The sequence below is a fragment of the Cibotium barometz genome, chromosome 4 (assembly GCF_041138505.1).
Source record: "Cibotium barometz isolate CiBa-2024 chromosome 4, ASM4113850v1, whole genome shotgun sequence".
Classification (NCBI taxonomy): Eukaryota; Viridiplantae; Streptophyta; class Polypodiopsida; order Cyatheales; family Cibotiaceae; genus Cibotium; species Cibotium barometz.
In genome coordinates this window covers 8,722,425-8,745,221 of record NC_141049.1, presented here as the reverse complement: position 1 = coordinate 8,745,221, position 22,797 = coordinate 8,722,425, and the positions used below count along the sequence as shown (strand labels likewise).

General features: G+C 42.6%; 1 pseudogene; it reads left to right on the top strand.

Moving 5' to 3' along the window:
- The first annotated feature begins 16,944 nt into the window (after positions 1 to 16,944).
- Positions 16,945 to 17,495, top strand: LOC147638870 (putative eukaryotic translation initiation factor 5-2; annotated as a pseudogene).
- Positions 17,496 to 22,797: the final 5,302 nt, after the last annotated feature.

Sequence of the window (22,797 nt, the reverse complement as noted above, 5' to 3'; positions counted from 1 at the left end):
ATCCTCCATATGCTCCATATCAGTGAATGCATTATACATCACTTTGGAACGTGGTGCAATAGGGATGATGTACCACCATTTAATGTCATGCACCATTGGCAGATAGATAACCTACTCAAATACACATACTGCAGTAATTAATTAGCATATCAAAAGTCAAGGGGTACGCGAGCTTAGATATATATGTACATGAAACACATTAGTAAAAAAATGCATACCTGCTCACATTGTTATGGCAATACGAGCCTATCTTTCTTTGTTTGCCAAAACTTTGTAGAGTCAATAGTTACATAGCCACTTGCATGGCGTTTTACCATTGCATTAGGCCCTTTTTCCACCACGTTCATTTGCCATTTGACATCCAAAACATACACAAAACTTTGTAGAGTCAATAGTTACATAGCCACTTGCATGGCGTTTTATCATTGCATTAGGCCCTTTTTCCACCACGTTCATTTGCCATTTGACATTCAAAACATACACAAAGAAGCGACGAAAGTCAAGCCTAAATATGTCTTGGATTGTGCCACAATAATCATCCATTTTTCCATTAGCTCCCTCAAAGCTACTAATGACACTGCAATCTTGTGTATTCCTCTTTTCATCAATTCTTTGTGTTCGAAAATGCTTGCCTTCACACCATATAGCATTGAACATAGTGCACTGGACCAAAATAGAAGCAATATTTGTGTAAGCAATGTGAATAAATATTAAAAGAAAATCACTTACAATTAATGCAAAACATTAGTTCTATGTATCTTTAATATGCATCCTCGTGCATACTCCCATTCTTCTGCCATGATATGTAGCCCCTCGTCGCTCTCTGCTCTCTCCATTTCCTCATGCAACCAATCAACATGGATATCATTCGGAAGTGTTGCTAGATGCTTAGGGTACGTCTTACGAGAGCCATGTTGTCTCCAAAAGAGACCTCTTTCTGCTTGCCTTTTTGTCTTTGCATCCTCATATCTTGTAACCCATCTGCTCATCACATCACTATTAAGGATGCAAGTAAAATTGAGATCATCAATCAATGTTCTGTCAATTACTTTACTCTGTCCTTTTCCTTGAGGCACAATAGAGGTCATCCTCAAGTCCTCTTCATTGCTCCGGGACAAAGAGCTATCCACTTGACCAAGAAATTCTAAAATATATACAAGAGACTCTTGTATCAACCAACCCTCGGCCATGCTTCCTTCGGGCCTTGCACTTTGCCTCACAAAGTCTTCTAAGGTCTTCATGAAGTGCTCTAGGAGGAACATCCAACGTGCATGAACAGTGCCACATAAAGCAATTTCGTCCACTAAATGCACAATGAGATGTAGTTGACTTGTGAGAATGGTTCGCGGAAAAGTCTCCTCTACCAAACAAATGACCTCCACTGCCATAACACGCGCATCATCCAACGTGGCTGGATCAATTGCTTTGGAACTAACATATCTGAAAAATAAATGAATAGTACGTTATACCTCATGCACGTTCATTTTGCAAGGTATAATGCAGGGTGATCTGACATGGGTTTTACATACCTCACAAGCTCGCCCATCTTATAAATACATTTTTTCAAACTCTTATTTGCACAATGGTCGATGCTAGTAGGTAGTATGAACTGCGTACATAAGAGCACATGTATGTATGGGTTATGGCATTACAAAATTTAATTTCAACGTACAAGACTTGGAAAACACTTACTTGGAGCATCTTATGCCAATCGTGGGACTTTAGCCCATATAGTTGCTCAACGCCTCTTTTCTTAGTGATGTCCTTTCTTGATCGCCATTGATGGTGGAAGGTTGTAATTCACCAACACAACTGGCCACACGCTGTATGCGGTGCTTTTGAAACCAAATGGATTCACTCCATCCATACCTAGGCCAAGTCTCAAGTTTCTGGGCTCTGTTTTAAAGCTGGGCCACTCATCTTCAATATGCTTCCAAGCAGGAGTGTTTGCGGGAATTCTCCACATGCCATCATCCGATCGATGTAAGGAATGCCATGACATGAGCTCTGCTATGGATTTGCACTTGAACATGTGTTTGATGCAAGGAATTATAGGAAAGTGTCGCAAGACTTTACGAGAGGTACATCAAAACTCTTCACATCTGTTCTATACCTTGCTTCACCACAAGTGGGACAATGTCGAGCCTCCTTATGCGTCCCACGAAAGAGAATGCAATCATTGACGCATGCATGTATGCGATCATAATCCAATCCTCCAAGAGATGTCCCAACCACACATCGCGATTACGATGACGCAATTGTCTCATCCTCACCAGAACTGCTTGAGGAGGTTGATGACATCCTAACACAAACCAGAAAACACAAAATCATAATCATTTTTTAGTGAAAGTATAAAAGTCACGTGTATTAACGCGGCTAGATCCTAAAAATTGCGTGTATTGACGCGGCTAGATCCTAAAAATTACGTGTATTAACGCGGCTACATCCATAAAATCGTGTGTATTAACGTGGCTACATTTAAAAATCGCGTGTATCAACGTGGCTACATCCTAAAAATCACGTGTATAAACACGGCTGATTTATTATAAACACAAAAATACACGTGTTTTTACACACGATGACCTGTTCAACCTAAAAATAACCCGCCTTCCCCAAATAAACATTTTCAAAAAATAGATCTGCTCTCCTTCGTCGTCGCCTCTTCCAACAGAGCACTAAACCTAAGTGCAAGGAGCAGACAAGGAGCACACACGGGTGAAGGAAACCGACCAAAAAGAAGACTCACTTTTTCAGAGGTGCGTCAGTTTGTCCTTTGCCCTGTCTCTTTCCTCAGATTTATTTATGCTATTGTCTCTTTCCTTTATGGGTTTGTCTCCGTCCTTCTCCTTCTTTGGTTGTCATCTGGTGAACGATTGTGACAGGCAACAGTGGGCCTTTTATAAGGACGATTTGTTAGAGGTCGATCGCTTTCAAATTTTTTTTTTCGCAGGCCACGTGTAGAAACGCGTGTATGTCTACGTGTATCCTATCTGCACAGACGGTTCACGCGCATATACACACATTTTTGGACGGGTGTATACACGCATTTCTGGACGGGTGTATACATGCGACTGTGTTTTTCCATTCTATGGTCTTAGAGCTGATAGGTGGCTTGGATGATGGTATTTGTGAGTCAAGAGACAGCCCATGATGTACATGAGGATGGTGATAGTCATGCATGCAATAATGTGTGTGCAACCTTTGAAGATAACCACACAAGATGGATGTTGTGGTGATAGTGATGTAGTTTTTAAAGAGTTGTAGGAGGATAACTCTATAGTTCTGAGTGTTGTTGAAGATGTGATTTCTCTAGATAGTGATGTCAGTTTGATGGTGAAAAATCATATGTGCTAGCTTGCATTTGTGCTTTGATGCAATCATGTATATACTTTTATTTTTGCAGATTCTTTATGGATCCAGGTTCTTCATCTGATCCATTTGTGTACAGCAATTGGCTGATGGAGATGCTAAATCATTTTGGGTGCCATCCTGGTCGAGTTGAGCTTACAGAGTACATGTATGCCCATCCTCCTCCTTCCATGCCTGGTGTCTATACCCCTACCGCGAGTATCTAGGGCACTCCACTGCCGTCTATGCCTACGAGTCCGACCAGACGGCATGCAGCTTCTCCTCTTCCATGCCCACCGAGGAGACATACCTCGTCCCAGACACACTCATGCACACCCTCCCAAGCACCGTCACGTCAGGGCTCATAGCCACGATCACGTACTCCCTCAGAGCCACCGTCATGTCAGGGCTCACAGCCACCGTCACGTAGATAATCCCCCAGCCGTGACTCCACCCGCAGCAGTAGGAAGAGTGGGAGTGGAGGATGCGGCGGGTGCTTTGGTGGGGGAGGTAGTAGGGCAGATAGAGGGAGAAGAGTTAGAGGAGACAGTTCGGATGAGGAGGAGATGAGAGAGGTGGAGGGAGTGATCTGGTATGATGTGACGGATAGGGGCGGGATAATGATGGATACGAGGGGAAAAGAGGTAATGGAGTACATGCGTGGGATAGTATCAAACTTGTATAGAAATTGTTTTATTAGATTAAAAGATCAAAATAGCCGATTAGTTGGGGAGGTGATAGAGGTCGTACATAGTTGGTACCGCAATCCCCCACATGCTACATTCTCGGATGTATGGGAAAGGACACGAATAAGGGAGATCTTAAGTAATAAAAGATCTCACCTTGAAAAACTCGCGTACGATGATGGGCTAAATGTAGCTGCATGTGGCTATCCTGCCGAGAAACCTCACTCCGCACAAACGCGAGTGGAAGGAGGCAAAGAAACGAGCAGAGGGTGGCGTGAAGAGTAGGCAGCATGTGGAGGCACGACGGATCCAGATGGAGACCATTGGATCTTCGCATTTCGGATCTGGCGGCGTCGAGTCATGGGAGGCAGAGCTCGTAAGTATCTTGCCACTTTATTTGATTGTTTACTTAATTCATTGATTCTATGATTGTTTTAATCTTACAAATTGTGTTGATTATGATACAGCGACGGGTTATGGGGAGGAAGCCCATAGCCCACGATACTGGGTATGCTCGCCGGCATAGCAGACCTGACACCCCGGGGCCTCCACCTTATAGACGTGTAGGTGTAGCACGTGCGTTCAAAAGGATGGGTTTTAATATAAATCTCACTTGCAGTTTTAAAAAGAAAGGAGGGGTATTACAATTGTGCCTGGGAAAAATAAAATAAGGAGTGTTTTTATTCACAAAACTTTAGTAGGGTACTATTCTAGTGGTATGACATAATTTTGTTGGGGTCTAGGTAGAGGGTTCAAATCTAGTAGTGTTTTTTGGCCCCACACTTTAAAGTTCTTTTTTTTCTCCACACTCTATTTAACGTTTTTTAAATTTGAAGTGAAGTGTTATAAATTAGTTGCTGTAAAAGAGAGAAGCAATAAAGAAACATCTCACGTAATGATGCTCTCTCTTTACTACTCCCTCCTTCCTTTTGGACGCCGCTTCCCCCTTTCTCTATCTTTGTGCAGCTTAATAAAGCTGGCTAACTAAGCTTAATAAAGCTCCTTAGTTTAGGTTTTTACATTATTGGCCATGGTTAATAATATAATGGCAGCGGGGCCTGTGGTTTTATTGGTGTTGATTAAGCGGAAGATTTCTAAGGTGCGCATTGTCTGTGATCTGTAGAGACATGCGCATACGCCGTTGCACCAAACACGCGGAGATGTGCAAGGTCAGGCGCACGCCGAAACCACAAGGTATAGGGAATTGCATCGACTGAGCGATGGTATACTCTGTTCTGAATATAGCAAGCTGTGGTAACAGCTTCCTGCCAGAAATTTTTTGCTAGTTTTGCAACACTTAACATAGCACGAGCGGAGTCAAGCAGAGTGCGGTTCTTACGCTCGGCGAGGCCATTTTGTTGGGGTGTTGATGGTACTGTACAGCGGTGGACTATTCCGTGTTTTGCTAGGTAATGTTGAAACGATTGATTCTTGTATTCTGATCCATTATCAGATTGGAGAGCTTTTATCTTTTTGTCTAACTGCTTTTCTACTAAATTGTGATATGCTGTGAATGCATGTAAGATTGTGTCTTGTTGTTTATTTTTTAGAAATGAGACGATTGTGAATCTTGTAAAGTCGTCAATGAAAGTGATAAAATATTTATGATTTGTGAGTGATCGCTGAATGGGACCACAGAGATCTGTATGTATTAATTGTAGTGGAGCTGTAGACCTCTCACCGCGAAGCGGGAACTTATGTTGGGCTGATTTGCCAAAGACACAACCCTCACATAGGGATAGTGAGGATTTGGCTGACAATGTGAAGTTTTTGGCTAATCTTCGCCGGTTCATATGTTGCATAGTTGCAATGTTGAGATGTCCTAGCCGGTAATGCCATAACAGAGTATCATAGTGTAGATTTTCTGTGTGAATAGCAGCATTTGCTTCATGAACAACAGGAGTCCGACCAAGTAGGTAAAGTCGTCGAAATTTTGGACAGGTCACTATGTAAGTGTGACCATTAGGCAACTGATGCTTAATCAGACAGCAATCGTGTAGAAACTCAAATGCAGTACGAGGACTTGCTATGGACAGCAGGTTCTTGTAAAGATTCGGCACATAGTAAACTTCATCAACAGTAACTATATGTCCATCTGGTAATTCTATTTTTGCAGTGCCAATACCCTCAGCAGTTTGATGTGTTTTATTACCGAATTTAACAGTTATAGTATGATTGAGTGGATGGTAATTAAACAGCCAGCTTTTATGTGTGGTCATGTGTAAGGTTGCTCCTGTATCTAACACCCAAGTATTTGCAACATCAAAATCAGGAAGATGCGATGCCATGAAGACAAGATTGTTTCCGTCATCAGATACTGGTGAAGAGTCATGACTATAATCATCATATGGCGACGAATATTGGGACCCGCTTTCAGAACCAGAGGCATAATTTGCCTGCTGCTCTGCTGAGAGCTCTTATTCTTGCCGTTATGCCAGCATTCTGAAGTATGATGACCATGTTTGTTACAGATCTTGCAGTATGGGCTTGTGAATGAAATGCCAGGGCGTGATTGACGAAATCGAGAATTGTTCTGATGTGGCCTCCTCGGTTTATGGAAAGATTTCGATGATGTATTTTTTTAACGGAAGTTCAAGCAGAACTTGGATGTAGGCCGGGCATACATAGCCATAGCTGTAGATGAAGCTGCTTGTGAAGATGAAGCAGATCTGATTGTATGTTCTTGTATAATGGAAGGGATTAGAATAGGTATGGAGAGATGAGCTGCGGTTCGGGTGGTTATAAAGGGCTGCCATGAAGACCGGAGGGCAGCAAGCAGCAACATAGCCTGCATGTTTTCAGGAAGATTGACACCCGAGAGTGTACTCTCATCCAGTTGAAGTCGCCACGCCTCTAGGAATTTAGGAACATTCTGATCTTCAGTCATAACTTTATTCACTAGAGTTTTTAGGTTCATGACCTGAGTGGCAACATCTTTATGTTCATGGCTGTCACCATTGAGCTATCAAATGCTCCTCTTATCTTCTTGTGTGAGCTTTGGGCTCTGGATGAGCATACTCCGTAGTGGTGCTCCATCGCTAGGACTGGCACGACGTGATTCGTAGTGCCAGGGATGGGTGGATTGCACACGGTGTATGTTTCTGGATTACCACTGCTAGGACTGGCACAGCGTGATCCGTAGTGCAAGGGACGGGTGGATTGTACACTGTGTGTGTACCTGGAATTGACTTTCCGGTGGGCCTGCTTGTGCCCGGAAATGTCAAGTATTGTGCAAGTACATGAACGGAGATTATCCTTTAACAATGTTGCATTGTGCACTCATGTTTGCCTGCCTTTGAAATGTTTTCGCGTGAACTGGTTTCGTTTGCATGCCTGACATGTGTGTCTAGCTCAGGGGTCAGGGACGCCCTCCCGTGAGCCGTGGAATGCCTTGTCTTCTAACAGGTTTTGTGGCGTGTGAACAGGTGGGAAATCCTTATTTTAATAAGAGTTTTAAGTTATAAGCCTTATAACTTACAGGTTTCATACTTCATTAAAAGTAGGTGGACACTTTATAAGTGTGGGCACCCTCTTTTGGCCTGGGCACCCTTTTATAGCATGTGGGGTGGGGGTTGGACACCTACCCCACCTACCACACCCAATCCTTTGCATGGGAAGAAGGCGCCTTACTTCCAGCCCTCTCCCTTGCATTCGTGAGGAGAAAAACATGACTGCTTGCTGGGATTTTGAGAAAACAGGCCGTACAGCAGCTGGAGCACTCATTATTCTCATGAAACAGGTCGTACAGCTCCTATTCCAACTATTGTTTGAGGACTGAACCACACAGCAGGTACAACAGGTATATTATCCTCATTTCTTGCTGATTCTGGTCGTACAGGAGGTACAGCAGGTACAGGAAGTACAATATCATCATTACCTGTTGATTCTGGCCGTACAACATCTTTGGAACCCTTTTCCCATGGACTGAATGGTACAGCTTCTCTCTTTTCACTTCCACGCGTGGATTCAGGTCTGGACAGCTCTCTTTTTCTCTCACGTGTGTACTCAAAACAGCTAGCAGGAGCCCTCTTCACTTCCCCATGTGATTCAGGTCAGTACAAGCATTCACGTGTGATTCAGACCAGCAACAACATGTCTCTTCACTCCCACGTGTGATTCAGGTCAGGCCAGTGGGATTATCCGCGTAGATTTAGGTCATATGCATTCCCTACAAGTGGCCCAAGTTGTTTCACTCTTCCTACTGGCTGTACGGTGGCTCCAGAAGATTTTCATCACGAAGAACGAGGAATTCTCCTGCTCTCCTATGTCTGGACTCCTCTTCCATTCACCGAGTCAACTCCGTGAGAGTGCCCCATCGCTAGGACTGGCACAGCGTGATCCGTAGTGCCAGGGACGGGTGGGTTGCACGCGGAGTGTGACTCTGGAAGGTGCTATGGACGGGGTAGCCCTTGGTGACTGCAGACTCGGCATCAACAAACATATTCGGGTTTGATACTTTGTTTTCATTGTGCATTGCTTATTGGAAATCTGGCCTTGGGCCCGTGTACTTGTAACAAATTCTCCCAAGTAATAATATCATTCCTTGGGGGGGGGCCGTCCGTTCCGGCCTCAGTGTGGTGTCATCTATCTATGCTCAGAGTTGTTAATTACTTTTTTGCTATTTTGTCTTGTGCTATTGTCTTTTAAGAGTGTATATTAAAGTGCTAATTGGAGAAGTGAGTCCAGGAAGGGGTGACCCCTGCTTGGGTCTCGTTTCAGTGGTATCAGAGCACGGATCTTCCTTTTTCTACATTGGGAGACGATCCAAAGGCTTCCTGACCACTCTCCATTAGTGACTTTACTCTTATTATGGCTAGCCAAGCAAGTAGCAAGGAAGTGCCAAATTCAAAGGGGCACTACAGTGGAACACAAGCAAGTGGACGGATGCCTTATGCCCGTGATCATGTATGGTTGCGACAGCCGTCCCGTGGCAAGGAGAAAATGCAGGAGCAAGAGCAAGAGCCAAGTGCCATGAATGCTGAAATTCAGCGTATGCGAGAGCTTCTCCATGCCAGGGAGATGGAATTGGCCAGCCTACGTGAGGACCCACACATTCAACAAGTGCTAGATGCAAAGAAAAAGGAGGCAACCGTCTTTCAAGACTTTGAAGCTTTGGCTCGTGGATCAGGGCTGAAACCTCGTGAGCTAGCTCTTTCATTCTTAATGGACAAGGGTGATGTATTGTAGGGTCAGGATGGGGAGCTTGTTATAAAGAGATCTCCATTGGTGGTGGACATGCCAGGGATAGCCTCTCCAAAGCTGAAATCTACTGTCCACAAAGAGGAGCCTTCCATTACATCCCGACGTGATTCTACCTTACATGGGAGGCATAGCCATGCCTATGAAGGTAACATTACTTCTAGAGATGATCGTTACAAGCCTCATTCTTCATCTTTGCAGGTTTCTCATGGGCTTAGAGAGCACCGACATCCCCGTACTACTACTTTACCTGTTGAACTCTCCCGTGAAGAGCCATTTCTTCATGCTCCCATCTCCACACCCTCTCCGGATTATGCTTATGCTGCAAGAGATAATGGTGGGGCTACACACATGCATGCAGGTACAGCACATGGTTCACGACCACCTATGCCACCTATGTATGCAGGAGCATCTATGGATGCCAGGGCTGATCCACATGAACATGGAATCAAGATAAAGCATGGGGATTATGAGCATCATGTTCATAAGCAAAAGGAATTCAAAGCCGGGGACAAATCCGTCAAGTTCGAGACATATCATGGTGAGTTTGATGCTTCCAAGGCTATGTCATTTGTTTCGGGCAGTTTGACATTGCTTTCAGTGATGAGGATTTTTCAGAAAAGTCCAAGGTGAGGCATGCCAGCATGTTCTTGAAGGGCGCGGCCGCTCATTGGTGGCTTGCAGAAAAGCTCTCAGGCACTCCCGTGGACACTTGGGCTGAATTCAAAACTAGATTCTATGCCCAATTCTTACCCCCTAATGCCAAGAAGAACATCCGCAAGAAGTGGGATTGGGTTAAGCAGAATGAAGGTGAGTCAGTTCATGCTTATGTATCCAAGTTTTGGAAAACACTCTTGGAAGTTTCCCCTATTATGCAGGTAAATGATGAGGAACGCAAGAGAAAGTTTGAATTGGGACTCCAACCGGTTTACCAATCGGGCTTGGAGTTGTACCCAAACCACACTCTACAACAGCTCATTTCAGCTGCTTTGGCCACCGAGCAATTGGAGCAAAAGCTGAAGCAAAACTATAGAGATGGACATGCTCAAAAGGGGAAGGACAAGGCTGTCCCAAATCTGCATAAGGCTGGATAGCCACCTAAAAGGGACTCCAATGAAGTTAAGGGAGCTCCAAAAGCTGAAAGTACCTCAGAGAAGAAGCGTCCCAACAAAAGGCCTAACTATGGACTTACTCCAGAACAAAGGGTGCAATATATACGTGACGGTAAGTGCTTTTCTTGTGGTAGTAAAGATCACATGGTCCGGCAATGCCCAAAGAAAGCAGGCAAAGAGGATGCAAAGGAAACCAAGGTTAATGTGCATATGGTGCCCCATGTACAAGGGGGGACAGCCCATGATGCTTTGGATAGGATGGTATGCAAGGCATGGGGACAGCACAAAGATCAGCCCGCATTATTTATGTTTGATGATTGTGCCACGGACAACTTCATATCATTGGGAAAGGCTACAGCATTGGGCATTAGTGTGGGTGACATGGGACCGGAGATTGAGACCGGAAGTGCATTTGTTGGCAAGAAAGTCAAGGTCACACCTCTTATTGGCAAGCTTCGCATGCATATTCAGGGATATTTGGACCATGAGAACTTCCTCATTGCACCAAATCTACTAAGAATTCAATCTAGTAGTAATCCTCATGCATTTTTTTCCAATAGAATTTTATGTAGCTCTCAAGTAAAGTAGATTTGCCTTATTTTTGCAAGCTCTCTCAAGCTTTATGGTTGAAATCAAAGAAAATGAGTGTGGTCCTATTGCAAGAGAGAAGAAATTTCTTTTAATTTTTCTTTCATATTTTTTCAATAAATAGAGACCTTGTAGATATTTTATGCCCATTAAACTATTTATTGGCATCCCTCATAATGTTTGATATTTTCTCTTTTATGGTTCTTTTGAATGTAGGATCGATCATTCATGGCATCCAAGGCTCGCATTAAGGTGTTTGACCATGGGGATAGTGAAAAGAAGTTGTTGGGTTATGCTAGAGTGATGGGAGATTATACCTATAGTGCCATACGCAAAGAGATTGTGCAAGATGGCATTGTAAGTGAATCTTTTGAGTTTGTTATTGAAGATGAAGATGATGATGGAGTGTGCACATTGAATGCCACACAAGAAGAGCGTTGGCAAGTGGAGAGAAACAAAAGTGTTGGCATAAAGAGGTGTTTAAGCATGGCTTATGGTGGCGGGCCCGCAAAACGCATTTGTAGAAGCTTAAATGTTGCCTTAGAAACTAGTGACATGAATGCAAGGGAAGAGGGTCAGAATGTTCATGGTAGCAAGGTCAACATGCTCAAGAGTTCTTTACTACCAAAAGAAACTCTTGACCTTTGGGAGGTCCAATGTGACAAGACTCGTAAGAATTTGAGGAACAGAAATCCACCTAGAGATGACAATTTTTAGCTTACAACTGAAGATGTCAATGACAAGCCTTTGATTCGAATTTGGTGTGATGAATGTTAAAACTTTTATGGATCGGGAATGACTGGAGGCAAGCAGACCGCATACTCATGCTTATCAAACTTCTTAAGATTTCACATTCTTCAAGGACAATCCCATACAAAACGGTACCTTTCCAATCGAGGGCTAAAGATCAATGCAATAGACACTCAAGGAAGTAGTACAAAGGACAAAGAAGATGATTGTGATGATGCGGTGGCAATTTTGGCGGCTATCGAGGAGATGAATAATTTCAATAACACTCATGAAGGTAAGCATCAACTTATTTCTTAATTCTTTGCAACCAAACTATTATCTTCTTTATGTAACACCTTTGTTAAGCTCATGCAAGACACTAATTTCAGCCCCTTGTATTGGTTTTTTTAAAAGGATTTTGCTTGTTCTTTTTAGTGTTAATTTTCAGCTGATTTTTCTTTTCTTTTCTTCTCTCAAGATCTTGTTTCTTCATGTAGGGGCTGATTTTCAGTTGGTTGAAGCCACCTTGCATGATTACAAAGATAGAAGCACTGTCAGAGTGGTGTGTAAGTATGATGGGAAGTGGCTGCACTTATGTCCTCGTGGTTCAGATTTACCAACAATTCTAATGGAACATATTAATGGAAAGTCTCACACCATTGCATGGAGCAAGACCACATCACATCAGTCTTCTTCACTCTTGACTGGATCTTGTGGGCGACCTAAAAAGCATTTTGACAAAGATCCACGCCAACAAACCTTGGGTGCTTTTCTCACATCAACAAAAGAGCGTTCAAAAGCACCTTCTATCCCCACAGGTACATCATGCTTGCCTTCATCCAATCTTACTATCTTGTGTTGGGGATTATGGCAGCATACAATTCATGTTAGTGGTCGTGAGGTTGATATAAAACCTCTCCTACAAGATCTAAAGATGGGACGAGAGTGGTTTTGTGAGCCATATACAAAAGCATCTTTGCATGATGGAGATATGGAGTACATGGTAGATGGATGCTTTAGGCATATACATTGCCTTCGTATCTCAAGCATTGGAATGCCTTTTCAAAGTTTTACATGCAAGCATTGCAAGACAATTCCATCATGTGGTGATTTTCGAATGAGAGTGTATCGGGAGAGTATTTTCATTGAGAAGAGAGGAGAAAGGCAAACGGGCAAAGGAATGCGGCTAGATTACCTTGGAATTGAAGAGCTGAAAAGTGTCTCAGTTGGGACCAAGAAGAAATTACGAGAAGCAGGTAGAAATTTATGGTGGCTGAAGGCAAAGATTGTGGTGCTTTCCGTGAGAATCAGATCCTTGAAAGAGGCCAACTATGAAAGCATTAATAGAAAGGATGTGAGGCGATTTTGCAATAACATCATTGAGGCTTGCAGGCAAGGTAAATTTGGAGGCAAATCAGCTTTATGGGACTTTCTTCAAGACATTGCAAAGAATGCATTAAGATCCGAAAAGGGTCAAAGATTCACAGAATCAACAAAGACCATTTTTGAAGTCATGAAGCTATGGGGTGGGCCATGCTTACATGAGTTTTTGAGTGCAAACCTTGGAGGGCCATCCATGTCAACCACTAGGAGACACCAAAGAGGGCGTGTGTGGATTACACTCAATCACGTTGCTATGGTCTACAACACTTTCTCTGTTGATCAGCACAGGTTGCGAGATGGGGACATACAACGAAATGATCGTCAAAACTGGGGGGCAGCCCAAAGGATTGTCTCTAGACAAGTGCAAAATGTATGAGGGAAATGCGAAAGAAAGAGAGGAGCATGCAAGGGACTGAGGCATATTTGCAGGTTGTTGCTGACTACATAGACATATTCTTATCACCATATTTAGACTTGGGACAGCGTGTGGTGCTTGCAGCTTAAGTGGTCTTCTTCTTCAAGCTGTGGAGATTATGGCTACATCACCATCCTACATACAACCTAAGGGAAAACTTCATTAGCAAAGAGGCATACATAGACATTCAACTTTCTTGCCATTTTGTTGTTCTACTTATAAAGATGTTTCAGGAGTTCTATCCAAATTTCAAATGTCCTCTATATCTCACAAGATCTGATGCAGCGGAGATCTATTTCAGCAAGATTGGCGGTATGGTTGGGCAGGAAAGAGCGTTTGATTTTGGAGATCTTTTGCATTGTGTTGGTAGTTTGAATCAGGTTGCCATGCATGAGTAGAGCTCAAATGGGGTGACTTTTTCAAGGGCCCATAAGAAACAAGAACACATTTGGAAGGACTTGAACAAGCATGAAGGTGTTTTGGAAGCAGATCTTGGGAACTACGAAAGTGTTTCCTGTGATACAAAGATGATAGATGCATTAAAAGAGGGATTGAAGCAAGCACAAACTTTATGTGAGACATTGGGCCTCAAACCTTGCACAAGTGAGGGTCTTAAATGGTGGAAAGAGCCTTGGTTAGATACAGAATCAATGTGGTCAAAGCTAGATACTGAAATGGGCGGGGCAGATGAGCATGATGACTTTGCGGAGCCATGTGGTGATGATAGCCCCATTGGCGACGAGAGCAATGAAGATGACGAGGTCATATCTTTGAGTGAGATTCGACATGAGATCGATGGGCTTCTTGATGAGGCAAGCAATGAAGCTGAGAAGAAGAGTATCTCACCGGTGGTAGAGGTTGATGGCAAATTCATCTTCAAATCTACTTTGGTAAGCCAACTCAATGGAAACTCTACATTGTCAAAGGATAGGTTGACTAGGGTGAAGCAAGGAGTGTATTTCAGCCACAAGGAAAAAGAAGCGTCATCTAGTAATGGCAATTTTTTTGGAATAGGGTCTGATTGCGCAATTTATTTCCATGATGTGACACATGGAGAGGGACAAAAAAGGTCAAAGAGAATTGGAAAAGCTACAAATCTGAAGAAGATGGACACACTTCATAGCACTTGGTACCTTGGAAGAGTTTAAAAGATGAGAAAGAAGGTAGGTGGCAGGTATGTGGATTATAAGCGAGGTTTTGACTTGACGGACCGGCCTCAAGGGGTAGAAATTCAGCTTGGTTGGTATCAAAAGGTGAAAGGGCGTCGAACATTTACTTATGACTTGACGGACTTGAACATGGTCGATATAGAGTCAGTTATTGCATTGGCACATTTTACATACAATACAGCAACTGATAAATATGAACTACATCAAAATGACTACAAGCTTTTTAATGATTTTGTAAATACTTCAGGTTAGTTTTTCATGTGATTCACGTAAGTGTTGAAGCATTTAATTGTATTTTTAAGTCATGTTATATCAGATTTTTGCATCATTTTCCTCATTTTCATTTTGATTGTAGGCAACAGGTCATCAAACACATAGGGAGGCAAGAAGCTGATTTGACATGGGTTGAATTTTGGTGGGGCTGAAGTTTTTTGGGTGCGGGCTGAAAGACTTAGCGACTCTGACTTATGTAGACTCATGCTTTTTGTAGCCGTGGTATGCATGACTATGTATGACAACATGTCTAAGCGTATATTCAAGGACAGTTTTGTGAGAGAAAGTAAGTCTTAGTTATTGCTTTAATTCAAAAGAATAGAGGAACATCTTTAGCTCACGTATACAAAATTTCTCTTTTGATTGCTATCAGATTGTTTTGCAGATCCAATTCATTCCTAAGGCAATCCATTTTGGCAGTAGGCAATGGGACCTACAATAACGGCTAAAGAAAGAATCACAAACACTTATACATATTGTAGATTTTTGTTAAATGTCATGTATATCCCTTCTATAATGTGGGTAGCTTGAGTATAATATACATTTGAGCAGCTCTAGTCAACGACATTATATGAAGTTCAATGATATGCGTGTATGATGAGTAGGTGTTTAATCCAAGAATAGGTTACTAAAAAGCATGTGCATGTCTTTTATTGATTCCTTGTTAGACCAGTTCTTATGTGCATGCATATGTTTTTATTTGTGTTGCAGCTGTTGCCCAATTTTATTTTGACAGGCATGAGAGTTGTCGGTGTTGTCTGCTTCACAATTTGGATGTCAACCATACGTAAAATGTGTCATCTTGATTGTATGTCTGCTATGAACTTCCACACTAGCACGGTGTCACAGAGCAGGATGGTTCAAAGTCGAATGCATTGTGGACTGTGGAGTATGATGATGCTGATAAATCTGTAGTCAAATTGCTTAGCTTCCCATCGACTCCCTACTCGCATTGGGTCTCCTTCCCTGCAGCCATATCCGACTCCTTCGAGCTCCCGTCACTCCCCGGCTTCCCGAGCACCTTCCCGGCCCCTTTGGGCACCCTCACGGCATTCACACAGAGGTATTGCTTCATCCCCCATAGGGTTTTACTTCAGTTTTTCAGTCTGCAGGTTTGAGAAAAGAAGGGGCAGCCACCATTGAAGCTTCATTGCTTCATATCTCCAGTTGGGCCTCTTAAGGGGCACTAAGGCTTGACTTGTGGGTTCATTGGATCCTTATTGAGCCCCCCTTCACCCTCCCTTGTGCCACGTGGGCTGTAGGCCATCAAGGAGCAGCAGCGCAGATTGCGCCAGCCTTATAGGCTGTGACTTGGTTCCATTTGGCTTGGTTAAACACTTGCCAACAAACCGGGGACTTGGCATTGAACATTGAAGCTTTTTGCTTAAGGTTTGGGACTGTGTAAACAGTCTACAAATAGGCCAAAAACAGGGCAGCACTTATCTCTTGAAGTCTATGCTTACCGGGATTGATCACTTGATGCATATTGATGCCCGTATGATGTCTACATGTATGGAGATGCTATGTTAATGGTTTGCCATCATTTTGGCCCTGATTTAGGACTGATAACACTCAGTTTTGAGTAGTGAATCACTGCTGACATACAGTGGGCTGAAGCTATTTTACTCATGTATGCTTATGCCTATGCTATTCGGGTTATGTCTTGGGTACATGCTTTGAGGTATTGACCATCGGGGATTGGAAAAGAGTTCGACATTGCTTCTTACTCATTGGTTGAGCTTTTGAGCTCGTACATACAGCTTTTGTGCCAGTGGGAGCATCTTTGGATGCTTGACAGACATTGAGCAGGTAAGTGTTATTTATCTGGGAGTGTTTCCGCACTTTGGAGATACTTTGCTGAGCACTTCTAAGTGCTTGCAGGGAGTCATACACTTTATTTCTTGGTTCTATTTGCTAATATGGCTTCATCAGGAGAGAGCTCATCTTTGCTCCACATCCGGTCTGGACGGCAAGAAATTCATCTCTTCTTACTAGACGAAGGGCCTTTTTGAGTTTGTATAAGTGCCAGTGCTCCTTTTGAAATGGCTCTTCAAAACATCGGGGCCACCAACCATGATGATGCCTTCTACAGGTATAAAATGCCTAAGCTGATCACTAAGATTGAAGGCAGAGGAAATGGAATCAAGACCAATCTTGTGAACATGATCGATGTTGCAAAGGCCTTGGCTAGGGCTCCAGCCTACACTACTAAGTACTTTGGCTTGGTGCACAGTCAAAATTTGATGAGAAAGCTGGCACTGCTATTGTGAATGGAGCACATGATACAGCAAAACTTGCAGGGCTTTTGGAAAATTTCATTAAGAAATATGTCCAGTGTTATGGATGTGGGAAACCAGAGACAGAGATAGTCATCACAAAAAGTCAGTTTATAACGTTGAAGTGTGCTACTTATGGATTTGTATCTGATGTTGACATGAGAGACAAGCTGACTACCTTTATCCTGAAGAATCCTCCAAAGCAGAAGAAAAAAAATGACAAGAAAGGGATGAGGAGAGCTGAAAAAGAACGCCTGAAGGAAGGCGAGGCAGTGGATGAGGAGATGAACTGGTTCCACCCTAACTCTAACACATGAATAAAACTCATGGGTTGTGGTGTGCCCATTATCCATTCTTCACACCCACACATTGTTGACTCTCGTCTCCTACTCTCTCGTCAACTCTCCACTCCCGACATCAGTATTCAATTCTTTGTTTCAATAAACTTGCATTCTTACTTTCTAGGAAGACCTTGATAATCTCACTAAGTCTGCATGCTGGCCTTCTTTCAAGGCATTTAGAAAGGACATGTTCTTAAGGATCTCCCTTGTTTTCTCTTGGAATGCACAAATTCAAAGATAAGGTCAAGGTGAGAATGTGTACAACATGACGGCATCCTTCTAGATGTAGTAGTATATGCAAGTTGACAAAGGCTTATCGATTATTCTTGTGATCACCTTTTTCAATAATTGTAAGGGGCGTGATATCTTTAAATTTAAATTTACTAGAGGGGGGAAAAATTTCTATGAGCTGGAAATTTTAAAAGTATAGGAGGGTTATAATAATATATTGCAAAAGTAATAGGAGGTATGCATAAAATAGGGGAAATCAGGCTACAGAGGGGTTTTAAAATATGCCTTTGAACGCACGTGATACAAACTTTTTTGGAAGGTGGAGGCCCCGGGCCTGACACATGGGCCATCTTCAGAGCCGAGAGATGTATTACACGGACGCGCAGTTTGAGATGGCCATGAGACCATACGGTCGACAAGTACTTGAAAACTCTAAACGAATGATTTTGGTTTATTGAATTACATACATATATACTTATATACTATACATTACTTGAACAGGCACAAGCTACTGATGATCCACCTGTCGTCGCCAGTGCAGAGGGTGGACGTGAGCACTACTCATCGGACATTCCGATTGATGTGAGCTCATCTGAACATGTCTCTGGCTGCGATTATACACGCGTTGATACACGGGCCCGCTACTTTTTTTCACAAGTCATTTTTAACAGCTAGGAGCGCAGGTATAAGCCCGATCCCTTGTAGTGTCACCAATCCCTTAAGCTGAGCAGGCATACGACTAAGATGAGGGCTACCTAGGGGATTCTCTGTCCAAGGAGAGATAGGGGATAATGATTATAGGTTTTGCCAATTACTCTTTTACCAGCACATGAACATGTCTGTGGCATCATTAATAAGAATTGTCACTTTAAGAAGACATAGACTATATCTACAAAATGAGCTCTTAGTTTGAGGTGTGAACTTATTTGAATGGAAAGCTTATTTGAATGAGCTCTTAGTTGGTATATGTGTGTGTATGTGTTAAAATAGGTCTAAAAGGATCCATACCACATGCCAGTTTATGGTCTTCTAGTGCATATGTTTACATATGTATATAGCACTCGCCATGCTACCCTTAAAGTTGTTGAAATAGGTCTAAAAGGATCGATACAACTTTGGTCTCATAGGCCATTTTATGGTCTTCTCACGCATATGTTTACATATGTATAGAGCACTCACCATGCTACCCTTAAAAATCATCCCAGGCCCTAGCCTAACTAAGTAGTGAGCAACTCTAACTTCTTATATCGAGCAACTGTCCGGCCCGGAAGGGAGCGAGACATGCATGGCATAAATTGATTCGAATTGAAGTTTATTTGGTGTGATATTAGTCAACTCATGCTCTGTAAGTAACCTAGGAATCACCCTTCCGTACAAACCCAAGAATCACATATTTTCTTGGAATAAGTAACCCAGGATTCACCCTTCAGTATATAGAGACCAAATTCATAAACATTGGAGCCCCCAAACATATGTCAATGTACACCAAAAGTATTAATATTTATAATGGAATCACCCATGATATTAACATCGTTCGACATGATGCAAAGATAATCCAAGCATCCACAAATTATCTAAGACGGTAGAATAATATTTTTAAGAGGGCTTAAAATACATTCTCATAACATTCCCTCTTGATTGGGTTTGAAATCATCCTTAATTGCAGGTTTGTTGAGAAGATCAGGATCTCAGGGAGGCACCCATCTTGCCTCTGCATGAGGATGATTTTAAAAAGTCACCAAATATTTGATATATTGATTTACATTACGAGTCAATGTAATCTGTGGGCAATGATAATATTTGGATTCAAAACTTCTTGCTTAGCCTCGATAAGAGGTGGATCCTCATACACAAGATGAGTGAGAAGCGATCCCTTGAAAGGTTTTAGCAAACTCACATGAAATGGAGTAGAAGTTAATGGATTCTTACCTGTCAAAGAACACCCTACAAAGACCAAAGAAAGGAAAACAAGAAACCAATAGAGTGAGAAAAAACCCACAAAGAGCATGCATAAGGGCTCTATGTAAAAGGCGAGAACATCTCCCCAACTAGAGAACCGATCGTCAATCGTGCCCCAGGTACACACGTCGGCTAATAGTAGAACAAGGACAAGGGTCTTTCCACAATAACCCTCATTTGTACGAAATCAGCAATCCCTTAAGCCGAGGAAGCATAGTACTAAGATGAGGGCTACCTCGGGGATTCTCGAGCCAACGAGAGATCTAGGGGATAATGATTATAGGCTCTGCCAATTATACCGACACATGAACATGTGCGTGGATCATTAATAAGAAATGTCACTTAAGAAAACATAGACTATATCTACAAAATGAGCTCGTAGTCAGAGGTGTGAACTTATTTGAATGGAAAGCTTATCCAAAAGCCCTATGCATATACACAAAGCTTTATGCTTACATGATTCGACATGATGCAAAGATAATCCAAGCATCCACGAATTATCTAAGAGGGTAGAATAATATTTTTAAGAAGGCTTAAAATACATTCTCATAACATTCCCTCTTGATTGGGTTTGAATTTTCCCTTAATTACAGGTTTGTTGAAAATAACGGGAACACCCATTAGTTTATTTCGAGATATTTTATTTGGATGCACCTTATATTTAAATCATTTACTAGATTAATGTGTTTAATCAAGATGTGTGCTCTGTTAATCGTGGGTGGAATATGCTAAATAATGAAGCCCTCAAATATAAAATTTATAGATTAAAAAAAAAACTTAAGATGTATGGTGAATACGCTCTACCCTCATTTTCTTTTTGCACATTGCGACACATTAATGTAGGTTAGAGCTCACATAGGATAAAGAGAGATTGTCACACACGTTATAAGAAAGAATGGCAATCAAGGTGAGAGGATGAACTAGTTATCCTTAGAGCATTGGAAAAAGAAGAAGATAATAAGGACCTAGTTGAAATAAACCAAAGCTTGGCACTCACATGTAGCACACCAAATCAATGGGAACAAGCCACGATGGGGATATAATGAAGTAAGTAAAGGCTGTGTAAATGGTTAAAAGCTAGATGAAGTAATCTATATGAGAGGAGTGTGACGGATGATATCATATATGACAGATGACCTTATATATATATATATATATATATATATATATATATATATATATCCAACAAAGCTTTGTTTTGCACATTGCGACACAGTAATGTAGGTGAGAGCTCACATAGGATAAAGAGAGATGGTCACACACGTTATAAGGAACGACGATCACGGTGGAGAGGATGATCTAGTTATCCTTAGAGCATTTAAAAAAAGATGGCATAAACCAAAGCTTGGCACTACGGAATCAATATTGAGTAAATGAGTAAATAAAGGCTGTGTGGTGAAAATAAATGAACCATAGAGAGAGAGAAAGACCTCGTCTTTGAAGTACCTGGCCAGCGATCTTCTGCGCTGCAACCAGCGATCGCAGCTCTTGGTTTGCTTTCACCGGGAAAGACTATGGAATGAGCGCTGGGCGAAGAAGGCAGCAAACTGGCCAAACTCTGCATATGCTCTCCTTGCTTAGGAAGACTGGATCGAACGCTGAGCTCAAAGGCTTCTCAAAGGAGTGGCACGCTGTGAAGGAAGCGGTCAAGCTCTTGCTGGACATTTCTCCTTTTGTACGACCGCTGTGCAGCAATCAAGACGTGTGCAGCAAAGAACGAGGTTTTTGCAAACTGCTGTTTTCCCTTTCCTTTGCTGTGTCTGCTTTTATTGCATGTTTCTTTCATTTGGGTCTAGCTCGGGGTGGAAGTGGATAAGGAGTCCCATATGTCATTGATCAAGGATCAGACGGGGCCGAGACCCACTCTGACTCTCAGAGACATGGAAGGCTCAGTAGCAGGGCTGGTCCAAGCCTTCTCATCTGGAGAATATTTAAGGAAACCAATAGGGTCGTGGCCCCCGCTCAGCTCCAAAGATAAAGGGCCATGGACGAATGTCACTGAAGTGGAACTGAGACTCCAGCTAGAGGAAGCCCATCGCCAAATACACGTCCTCAACAGTCAGATAGGAGAAGCAAATGTTCACAAGGAAACTCAAATACTACCTGAGGATATCATGGAACAAGATACCAATCACCTCACCAACGTAGGTTCCACTACTGTAAAAGTTGATCTCCCTCTAGATCTACTTCGGGATGTGGAAGCGGACTACTCAGGAAGATGTCTTATTGGCTTACTATTCGGCCCTAGACCTCCGGTGGACTACCTTAAAAAATGGATGGAAGATACATGGAGGCCATTGGACATAGAAATTGAAGCTGTCCAAATCCTACCTAAAGGGTACTGCCTTTTCCTATTCAAAAATAGATCAATGGCTCTCAAAATTTTGGGAGCAGGCCAATGGATGTACAGGAACGCACCCTTTTGCTTTTTCAGGTGGACAAAAGAGTTCTCAGCAAGTGGGCCTAAGCTCTGCACTTGCCCGGTCTGGATTGAGCTCCCGGATCTGCCTTACCACATGTACCCATGGACTGACAAAATTGCAGGCTCCCTTGGAAGGGTTCTTGGTCACAGACCGAAGTCATTTATCAACCCATCCTGGCACCCTCAAGTGCTGGTTGAGATAGACCTGGACAAGCCCTTAAAGGAGTCCATCTCTATCAACTGTGGAGAATTCAGCATAGAGCAAAAAGTTCTTTATAAGCATCTCCCGAATGCATGCTTCCATTGTGGAATGAAAGGGCATGTCATCAAAGAATGTCCCTCAAAAGCTCCATCTAAGGGCAATGCTCCACAAAGAAATGTAGTTCAAAAGGGAAAACAGTCCAACCTCGGATTTGCGTTACAAAAGGACTCAGCTATGGAGGATGTGCAAGCTAACGCAGCCTCTACTTCAACTGGTAACCTGTCCACCTTTGAAAACCCTTCCGGTAGCGACTCCCAGATAGGGAAGGGTAAGAACGATGGATTTATTCCACCCCCTAAACGAAAGACCTTCAAACAGAAGAAGAACAACTCATCAAATCCCAAAGCTAACTTCTATTCCCTTCTGGACAAACCTGATCTTTCAGACTCAGATGAGGAATTTAT